At 49.3% G+C, this 11,028-nt stretch overlaps 2 non-coding genes across 2 annotated transcripts; both read right to left on the reverse strand.

Moving 5' to 3' along the window:
- Positions 1–5,802: 5,802 nt before the first annotated feature.
- Positions 5,803–5,909, reverse strand: LOC139182337 (U6 spliceosomal RNA). Its single transcript, XR_011566008.1, has one exon. It is a non-coding gene; the product is annotated as a U6 spliceosomal RNA (small nuclear RNA).
- Positions 5,910–10,803: 4,894 nt separating this feature from the next.
- Positions 10,804–10,875, reverse strand: TRNAP-AGG (transfer RNA proline (anticodon AGG)). Its single transcript has one exon. It is a non-coding gene; the product is annotated as a tRNA-Pro (tRNA).
- Between the last annotated feature and the right edge of the window lie 153 nt (positions 10,876–11,028).

The following is an 11,028-nucleotide window of genomic DNA, read 5'->3' on the forward strand; positions in this document are numbered from 1 at the left end:
ACGGCTCTCGCAGGGCCTTTTAGGGAAGCCCCCTCTGACCTGAGTGGTTCGAGAGGGTTGGCTGCTCAAAGGAGAAAGGAAAGCTGGGAGGGTGGGTCTGCTACCTGGTTGCTCTCCGAGGACAGCACCCAGTTGTCCTTGGCCACGAGCATCTTCAGGGAGGAGACGTTGTTGTAGCTCAGCTACACCTGCCCAGACACAGAGCAGCCTCACCCTCCCCTTCCTCGGGGGCTCGTGCCAGGGCCACTCTGATGTGTGGAGAGGAAGCTGCACGTGAAGAAAGGAGCCCCGGGCTTTGGGAAGGGAGGCCCGGCTGGGCCAGACTCCTCCTCCCCTTGGGACCTCAGCTCGCTCCTGCCAAGCAGGGGGACACGGGAAAGGCCCTGGCTCACCAGGCTGGCCTTGAGGCAGAGTATCCTGTTCCCTTTGGGCCTCCTCCAAGAAGGGAGGGTTGCGGGTCCCCGACAGGTCTGAAGGCTGTCCGCACAGAGCAGAAGGCCTGACCTGGTTGCTAGGATCCCAGGGGACAGAGAGGGGCATCTCTGCCTGCTTACAGGACACGATGTACTTCCTGGGAGAGAGGGAAGATGACAGATTTGGTCCCTCTGGGGCCCACCTCTTCTCAGCAGGCTTACTGGGTGCCAGGCCCTGTGGTCAGCCCAGCAGGGTGGGAGGCACCCCTACCTGGCCAGGGAGACTGGCTGGGCACACAGAAGACAGCAGCTGAGGACACGCACACTCAGAGGCGGGGACTCGCAGGGAAAGGTGTAGACCCGTAACCCTTGCCTGAGTGAACCCTTGTGCCTCAGTGTCCTCATCTGTAAAATGGGATCAGTAGTCACAGCTGCCCCCTCATGGGGTCATCAGAAGAACAGTACTGGGCGTATGGTAAACCCTTCCTAAGCACCTTTTTCTTATTAATATCAAATGGTGAACCGTCGTGTGTTTCCAGCACTTTCAAGCTTGTAAAGTGCTTTGACAGTGGTCATTCACACCTGGATTTGCATCTCAAGCCATTGCTCATCTCCTCTCAGAGCCTTTGCTTCTTCATCTGCAAAAGGGGCATCAGAATCAATGGGAGAGACTCAAGATGTAAAAGAGGCCACACCTGCCCGGGTTCAAATTCTCATTCTGAGAATCATTCCTGTCTGTGTGCCCGTGGACACCAAATCCCTCTGTCCTCAGCATCCTCACCTGTTCAAGGGGCCAGTAAGACCACTGTGTCAAGAGGCCAAGACCAGAGACCGCCTGGATGTAAACACCCAGCCCAGGGGCAGCTCCAAAGACAGGTGAGTTCCCAGGGGCAGGGAGCAGACAGGGAGTTGAGAGAACTGAAGCCGTGTCGTTCCCACCACCTGGCCTCCACTTGCCTGTCCAGGCGGATCTTCTTCCTGGCACAGCCAGTTTGCCCAGCCCCCATTATTGCCCTCCTTCCCCAAAGGGCCCAAGGAGACCCTCCCTGCAGTCCTAAAGCAGACTTCAGGTCACACAGGGGCAGCCTGGACAGCGCAGTGCCTGGTCACTGAGGCCCAGCCCAGCTTCCCCTCACACCCGTGAGTGACTTTGGGAACACCACCCGCCCTCACTAAACCTGCTTCCTCCTCCAAAGGGGACTTGCTATGGGCAGGCACGCTTCTGAAGAGTTTCCCGTGCCAGACTTCCACCAAGCCTCGTGACAACCCTCTGTGGATGGCACTAGCACTACCCCCGTTTTATTTTATTTTGGCAGCGCCATGCAGCTCGTGGGATTTCAGTTCCCAACCAGGGACTGAACCTGGGCCGTGGCAATACTTTGGCCACCTGATCGGTGGAGCCGACTCATCTGAGATCTGATGCTGGGAACAATTGAAGGCAAGAGGAGAAGGGGACGATAGAGGATGAGATGGTGAGTTAGCACCTCCGACTCAATGGACGTGAATTGAGAAAACTCAGGGATATAGTGAAGGATGAAGGAGCCTGATATGATGCAGTTTATGGGGTCCCAAAGAGTCAGACGGGCTTCCCTCGTGGCTCAGATGGTAAAGCCTCTGCCTGCAATGCGGCAGACCTGGCTTCAATCCCTGGGTTTGGAAGATCCCCTGGAGGAGGATATGGCAACCCATTCCAGTACTCTTGCCTGGAAAATCCCATGGATGGAGGAGTCTGGTAGCTTACAGTCCATGGGGTCGCAAAGAATCAGACAGGACTGAGCGACTTCACTTTCTTTTCTTTCTTTCTAAAGAGTCAGACATGACGTATCAACTCAGCAACAACAACATTAGATATCATTGTTTCATGCAATCAGTTTTTGTTTTGATTTAACTGTCTCACAAATGAATATTTTATCTGATCAAGTAACTGAGCAGGACTCTATGGGGCCTTCCCAGGACAGAACCACCTCCTCCTTTGCCTCCACTTGGCTCTTGTTTATAGGAAAACTTTAGCCTCCTAGGCCTTCCTCAAGTTCCAAAGAATAAATTTAATCAGAGAAGTGAGAAAAGGCAGAAGCAAAGGAAAACAGTCAAACAAGACAAAATAAGTTTAGCCATTAGACAAAGTCATGGACCTTTTGTTCCTCCTCAAGGGCTATAATAATATCCTGAGCCATGTCCTTTTAGCTGTTTTGCAGAGAATGAAAGCTCCACCAGGTGGAAGAAGTTAACTGTGTGCTGTCCACAAGTGTGTAGACCCCAGTCCACTTGGAACCCAACTACCTCACCATCACTATCAGAAGAGTCTACCAGCTGATCACACACCCCACAACCTCCCTCACTCCCTCCCTCCCTAACCCTGTGTTTAAAATCCTTTCCCTAAAGCCATTGGGGAGTTCGAGTCTTTTAAGCACTAACTGCCTAAAGTCCTTGCTCGGTGCCGGGTAATAGATGCTGCACTTTCCTTCACCGCAACCCAGTGTCAGGAGATTGGCTTTACTGCACACAAGGGGGCGAGTGGACCCAAGTTTGATTCAATAGTGATCATTTTTTAAATTCAATCACAGACCTTCCATCTGGGATCAATTTCCTTCTGCCTGAAGAATAGCCTTCATAAATTCCTCAATAAGAATTTATTAGTGATGGGGCTTCCTGTGGTTGAGAGTCTGCCTGCCAATACAGGGGACTTGGGTTCGATCCTTGGTCCAGGAATATCCTGCATGCTGTGGAGCAACTAAACCTCTGCACACCAGCTACTGAGCCTGCACTCTAGAGCCTGGGAAGCGCACCTGCTGAGCCCCGGAGCTGCAACTCCTGAAGCCCGTGGAGCCCCTGCTCAGTGACGAGAGAAGAGCCGCCTGTGCGCTGCAACAGAATAGCCCCCACTCGCTGCAACTAGAGAAATCCTAGTGCAGCAACAAAGACCCAGCGCAGCCAAGAATAAAATGAACAAATAACATTTTTAGAAAATAATTTATTAGTGATACTCAGATCTTGTTTACAAAAAAACTATTTTATCCTCATTCTTGAAAATATTGTCACTGCATGTGGGATTCCAGGGTGTCTGTTATTCTGTTTTAGCACATCAGAGTGAATCTCCCACTGCCTCTGGCTCCCATTGACATATCTGGCTCATTATTCCACTGGAATCATTTCCCAGTCTCATCTCCTACCATTTCCTCCTACACAGTTTCTGCTTTAGCAACACAGTGGTTCCCCCAAATTCACAGTAACGTTTCTTACCTTTTTGCCTTTTCTCAGGCTGTTGCTTCCATCCAGGGTGCTTTCTTCCTCCCTTTCATCCCCATTCCATCTGCATGACTCCTACTTATCTGTCAAAAGCCAGTGGTACCTTCTCTAGGAAGTCCTCCTTGGGCCCCTCCCCACAGCTCAGGACTTTCTCTCTGCTCTTGCAGCATAGATCAGAACTGTATTATAGTGTGCTATAAATCTCTGGAAACTTGTTTCCCTCTCTGCACTAAGAATGCTTTAAGAACAGAGACCACATCTTATGTATCTTTGCACACCAGGTACCTGAGGCCTGGCCCATACGTGGCACCAAATATACTTGGCAAGTATTTCAATACTTCAGTAAGTATTTCCTGAAGAAATGTTTTACTCTCACTTTGTCCTCCCAAACCTCACTCTTGCCCTGTTCTTTAACACTTAATCTATTCTCTGCCACCTCCTCTCCACTGAGGCTCTGCCTCTGATGATATGGCTGAGTTGAAAGTCTTGTCCTCGATCTTCATTCTCTGCCTTCCCTAGAGCATCTGCTTTATGAAGCTCAAACTTAGGAATCCTCCTTCCTTGATCTCTGGAGCGCTTCACTCTGCTTGTTCTCTTCCTGCCCCAGATTTTTTTTCTCTTGTGTTGTTTTCTGTGTCCCCATTCCCTACCCCCTCTTAAAACAAAACAAAACAAAAAAAAACCTCCTTACATCTGTGTCCCCTGGGATTCTGGGCTTGGGTCTCCCCTCTCTCACTTGGGATCTTGTCTATACTCCTTGCTTCAATTATGGTATCCATGCACATGGCTCCTGAATAAGTCAGGGTCCAAGGTGGAAAGCAAGAAACCACACTAAGTATTTCTCCCCAACGCAGGGATTGACCCGGGTCTCCTGCATTGCAAACAGATTTTTTACCATCTAAGCCAGCAGGGAAGCCTCGTTTGAAACAGAGGAAGCAGGGACTTCCCTGGCAGTCCAGTGGTTAAGACGCTTCCATTGCAGGGGACACAGGTTCAATTCCTGGTCAGAAGCGAATCTTGCATGCCTTGCAGCCAAAAAAAAGTGTAGAAAAAGAAAACAGTTTCATGATGATAGTGAGGAGCCAAATGGGCGGAAGGCAGGGATACCAGAGTGGGAGTAGGAGCCATTCATTGCTAGACACATTCCCTGAAGCAGAGGAAAAAAGATGACAAAATACACTGCCTCTCCCAACCTCTTACTCCATCCGGCCAGTGCTTCCCATTGCTTGACGCAGCTGGAAGGCAGACAAGGGGGCAGGGTTGAACTCAGTGCAGGGCCAGGGAAGAGCCAGGAGTGGATCTGCGGACACCCTGGGCTGAGACTAACATAGCCCCATCCCTGGGCTTCCCGCCCCAGCTTGTTCACCATCTACATACCGGATGTGACTCATCACGTCTTACTTGAATCTTCTTCCCACAAAACCCGTTCCTCCTCCCAGCTTTCTTATTTCTATCAGTGGTCCCTGATTCTCCAAGAGACAGGCTGAAACCTTCCAGCAAAGCCTCTGACTCCTCCCTCCCTCTCCTCCTTCCTCCACGTGGTGTCAGTTTCCAGGTCCAAAAGATTCTTTGATGAAAATATGCACAGATCCTCCCCTTTCCTCACACCTAATTCAGATCTCCTCTTCTCTCACTGTTTTTTTTTCTTTTACTTTGCAGCATGTGGGCTTTCTCTAGTTGTGGCACGCAGGTGTACTTGCCCCACGGCATGTGGGAGTTTAGTACCCACACCAGGAATCAAACCTCTGTCCCCTGCACTGGGAGGTGGATTCGCAACCACTGGACCACCAGGGAAGTCCCTTGTCTGGCTTCTAACAAGAGCTTCTTCGCTGGGTTCCCTACTTCCGTTAACCTTTTCCTGATTCATGCTACACCACAGCCTGCCATCACCAGTGAATCAAAGATGACTTTTTCCACCCTGCAGCCTTATTGCCCCACCACAGGCTCACTCAAACCTCATGACTTAACAGCCTTCCCCCAGTTCCCCTAGGACGTCCTGTGCTCCCTCCTTCTGAGCCTTGGGTCATCCTGCCAGTTATCTGGAATGCCACTTGCTCTTTCCTCTCCCCCAGTGGAAACCCCACCCAACCATGCAGCTCCACACTGATGTAAATCTTAGGGAATGAAATCTTTTTTTTTTTTTTTAAATATGGAACGCTTCACGAATTTGCATGTCATCCTTGCGCAGGGGCCATGCTAATCTTCTCTGTATCGTTCCAATTTTAGTATATGTGCTGCCGAAGCGAGCATGGGAATGAAATCTTAACAGCAGATTCCAGAAGCCTTAAAAATGTGCAATTCTACTTCTGAGAATCAGGCCTAGAACATCATCAGGAATATGGCCAGAGAGGCTCATTGGAGCATTTGCTTATTAGTAAAAGACTGTAAACAATCCAGGTATCCAACATGGAAGGTAATGGTTCCATAAACTAGGGAAACAGCCATTGATTGAGATTTTATGCATCTATTAAAAGGGAAAATTGCAATCATATGGGGAAATGCTCATATTATGTATGTGAGGGAAAAGCAGATTACAAACTCATGTTTTATAAATTATATACATACATGAACAACAACACATCATCTTTATCAAGCATTTGGTAGGTACCAGGTACTGTCACAAATGATTTACATGTGTTTTGTCATTTAACCCTCATGACAACCCTACAAGGTAATAAGTGAGGAAACTGAGGGACCGAAAGGTGAAGTGACTGCCCCAGTTCACACAGCTAGTGAGTGTCAGGGCTAGAAGGGAGGACAGGCGCCCAGAGCCTATGCATTTAGACATGCTGTCCCCCACAAGCAGAGGAAACCCAACCGTTTTTTTAAACAGACAAATATAAATATTCCACAGGCCAGATTATACTACTTTAAAACCTAACAAATACAATAAATGTTGGGATGTGGTACAGAGCAATATCACAAGACAATTCTTTTAGAAGGTTGTTTTTTATGTATGCATAGAAAAAATGTATAACAATATACATCACAACTTTAATAATAACTTTCTCAGAAGGAAAATATTATTATTTTTTTCTTTTCTTTTTTACTAGCTTTGATTTTTTTTCAAAATCTGGAGTATGTATATATTACTATTTTCCTGGTTTTGGGTTTTAAAAACAATGTATGATCCAATTAGGAGAAGGCAGTGCCACCCCACTCCAGTACTCTTGCCTGGAAAATCCCATGAACGGAGGAGACTGGTGGGCTGCAGTCCATGGGGTCGCTGAGGGTCGGACATGACGAGCAACTTCACTTTCACTTTTCACTTTCATGCATTGGAGAAGGAAATGGCAACCCACTCCAGTGTTCTTGCCTGGAGAATCCCAGGGATGGCGGAGCCTGGTGGGCTGCCGTCTATGGGGTCACACAGAGTCAGACACGACTGAAGTGACTTAGCAGCAGCATGATCTAATTAGGACAGCAGCTGTGGCACATTGGTGTCTCTGTCCTCGACATCTAACACAGTAAATGGCACAGAATAGGTACTCGGTAAAAGTGAAATGGATGTCCTTTAGTTATAGATCCTGCCTCCTGCACAGTCACTCTAGAAAGGGATTGCAGGATAATGTGAATTCACAAAGCTCAAGGATATGAAACAACAGCAGGCAATTTTCACAGAAATGAGGCTACTAAGTATAGGAAATCATTTCAATGCTGCATTCTTAGAACTCAGTAACCACTTTTCTCTTTGAAACTAAGTATTTTCAGTGGTTTATTATAAATGTACAATGACAGTTGTGAACATCAGTTGATTTTGGCGGGGTGGGGGCAGAAGCTTGAGAACTGAGTATGTTGCTTGCCTTGCTACTTAAAATAAAATGGGCTTCCCTGGTAGCTCAGCTGGTAAAGAATCCACCTGCAAAGCAGGAGACCCCTCTTCCATTCCTGAGTGAGGAAGATCTGCTGAAGAAGGGATAGGCTACCCACTCCAATATTCTTGGGCTTCCTTGGTGGCTCACCTGCAATATGAGAGACCTGGGTTCGAGCCCTGGGTTGGGAAGATCCCCTGGAGAAGGGAATCTGTACCAGTATTCTGGCCTGGAGAATTCCATGGACTATATAGAGTCAGACAGGACTAGCGACTTTCACTTCATACTTTATGCTTCCTTAAATAAAGTGGCCACAGTGCTTGCCCTTGAACAGGTCTCATTAATCAACAATCTTACGGGAAGTAAGGGAGTGTAAGAACAAAGGGAAAGCCCTCAAGAAACAATAGTTCAGATAAAACAGAGTCCTAGTTCTTCCTCAAGGGGTATGTGTAAACAATCTGACAGGGAGTTCTGCCAGAACTAAGGCTTCCACCCAGGCGGAGGATGGGATGTTGACCTTTCCTGAGCTTCATGATTTCAGTCAACTAAAACTTGGACTCCATCATCTTTTGCCTCAATTCTATGGGGAATTCTCCTCTGCTCAAGCCCCTTCATAAACACACATGTACAACTGCTCCTATTTTGCTGTTCCTGGAGACGTTGCTTTGGGAAAGTAATAAATCCTCCTCTGAATCTTTGGCTTGGTTGTGTCTTTTGAATTGGCACGGAAAAGACAGTTTTCAAGTAAGGGTGTGGGTAACTGAAGTAACCCAGGAAAGAGAAGCTGGGTCTAGGTGGACCTGTGGTGGTTCTGAGTGGAATGGCCTGGGAGGTCATGTGGCTCTGTGACAGGGAATGGGGGGATAAGAGGTGTGGAGGGGGCCCTCCTCCAGCCATTCCTCAATAACAGCTTCCAGAATCATTCTCCAAAATGCGAAGCTGAGCATGTCCCTCTCCTGCTTATCCCACAGACGAAGGCTCCCTATGCCCTCCTGGTTGGAGTCAAGCTCTTTATCAGGGTGACCCAGCCCTGCTAGCCTCCCCAGCCTTCTCCCCTGAGCATCCCTGTCTCCCACCTGGCAGGGTCCAGCCCCACTGCACAGCTGCCCTCCTGGGCAAGCCCTTCTCCCACATGCTCTGCTCCCTCCACACACACTGCCCCCTCATCTAGAACAGCCTTTCCTAGCCCTGGTCCCACATGGCTCTCTAAGTCCTCCACGTCTCCCCTGAAAGTCACATGGCCTGCCCAGGAGGCTGGGGTTCCCAGTTCCCCTGTGCTCATCAGGGATCCATCAGGTCCCACCTCGGAGGCCATGCTGTTAGCCCATCTTACAGGCTGTAACCCCACACTCCCGCAGCATCAGCTCTAGAACAGTGGCTCCACCTAAGAGATGCTGGAGCCCCTGACAGCCCCCATGTTCTCCTCTCCTACCATATGTCACAGGGGGCTGATGGGTCCCCAGAGCTAGCATGGTACTGGGCACAGAGTGGGGCTCAGTACCAACATCAGTTTTCTGTCTCATGAGGAGTGTCATGGGCAATGGGGTCCTGTGGCCTGGAGACCAACCCAGAAGTCTTCCTCCTGCCAAAAGCCAGAGCTGAATAAAGACCCTCTTCCTCAAAGGCAGCCTGCAGAGGCCACAGAGCTGAGAGAGGCTGCTATGCTGAGTGCCTCAGAATCCACCAGCATCCTTTCCAGGGATGGACAACACACAGCCTGCTGGGTGGAAAGACCCAGGCTTATACCTCAGCTCTGCTGCTGACCGACTCCCACTCCCTTATCTGAGATGCAGGAGTTATACTTCCCCACAAGAATGTCACAAAGACTAAATAAGCACACAGTTCTAAAGCGGACGCCAAGCAGGGCCCTGTGGGGTACCTGGGCACTGAGGTCTCTTTGTCATTTCTTATAGGCCAAACTCCAGGCTCCATGACCTCTTGGTTCCAACTGGTAGAACAGTTGCTGATCAAGAGAGGAAGAGCAACATAACTACCTGAGGCAAGATTAAAGGGACCATAGAGGCTCATCAAGATAAGAGACTAGATCACCTGAGACCCTGCAAACGCCCTAATCTTACCAGCAACCCCTCCCTTTAGAAACTGCAGAAGAAGGAATGAAGACCGTTACTGCCCTGATCCTTATCCCATACTCCTGCCTGACTAGGTAACCTCTCCCTGGTCATCAGAGAGTGGGGCACACTTCTTGAGCAGCTTGCCTGCTGTGTTTCTCCTTTGCCTGGCAAAGTAATAAAGCCACTTTTTCCTTCTCCCCCATAACTGTCTCCGTATTTCTGTTTGAAATTGGTGCACAGACAGCCAAGATTTTGGCAACAAAACAAAGGCTGTTTGTATGTGGAAAGCCTAGTCGATTGTAAGAGCTAAGTTCTAGACTGTCTCCAACATCACCCTTACTCTTACTGTCAAGTCTGGCAGCGCCTTGCTGTCTTTATGGGCCTCCATCTCCAGGCACAGATGACCACCCCTTTCTCCTCTAAGTGACCCTTCTATTGGCTTCCTGGTCCCTCCCCACCTCTTGTCATTCTGTCCCACAACACTTAACCAATTTCTCTTCCCCCACCAGCCCTAAAGTTTGTGGTCCCCAAAAGTCTGCCTCCACCCCCTTCTCTCTTTGCCTTAAGCAGGAAAAGATGCTCACAGCTTCATGTTTGGTCCAGAGTCCTAGACTTCTACATCCAATTCCTTCCTGGGCAGCTGCTCTTCAGGGACTCCTGGAGCCCCCATGACCTGAGGATACCTGAACCAAACTCCCTCCCGACCTTCTCCTTAGGTCCCAGATTCCCTGGATCTGCCCACCTGGGCATCCTTCTAATCACTCTTACACACACACACACTCACTCAAGTAATCAAGGCCCCTGCTGGATTTCTCTGTACACTTCTGCCCCAATTCCCCATGCACATGGCAGTTGGCTCTTGGACTAATTTAAACTCCAGGGTCTCTGAAATAGGGACAGTCTCTGTTTTCCTACACCAGGAACCACAGAACACCCTCTGGGCCAGGCAGTGACCAGTCCCTCCCCTGTGGACTCAGAAGTGGCCTGCAGCAGCCCAGGTCAGCATGCCAGTTCTATCAATTCTATCCATCTATCTTCACTTCTATCTGAAAGTGAAGTCGCTCAGTCGTATCCAACTCTTTGCAACCCAACAGACTGTCCTACCAGGCTCCTCTGTCCATGGGATTTTCCAGGCAAGAGTACTGGAGTGGGGTGCCATTTCCTTCTCCAGGGGATCTTCCCAACCCAGGGATTGAACCCATGTCTCCTGCATTGTATGCAGACGCTTTACCATCTGAGCCACCAGGGAAGTCCAAAGTAGGGCTCGTCTGGGATTTGAACCCAGGACCTCTCTCACCCTAAGCGAGAATCATACCCCTAGACCAACAAGCCACTAATCTATCTGGGATAGAAGGAAAATTCACGTTCCTCTGGCAGATCTAATCTGTTCTTGTCACTCACCCTTGCCTGACCTTCCAGACTCCCTGGGGCAGGGCAGAAAGAAGGAAGGCCTCCTTCTATGCAGGGGAAGAAAACCTCCAGGTC

This window comes from Bos indicus, chromosome 3 (assembly GCF_029378745.1).
Source record: "Bos indicus isolate NIAB-ARS_2022 breed Sahiwal x Tharparkar chromosome 3, NIAB-ARS_B.indTharparkar_mat_pri_1.0, whole genome shotgun sequence".
Taxonomy (NCBI): domain Eukaryota; kingdom Metazoa; phylum Chordata; class Mammalia; order Artiodactyla; family Bovidae; genus Bos; species Bos indicus.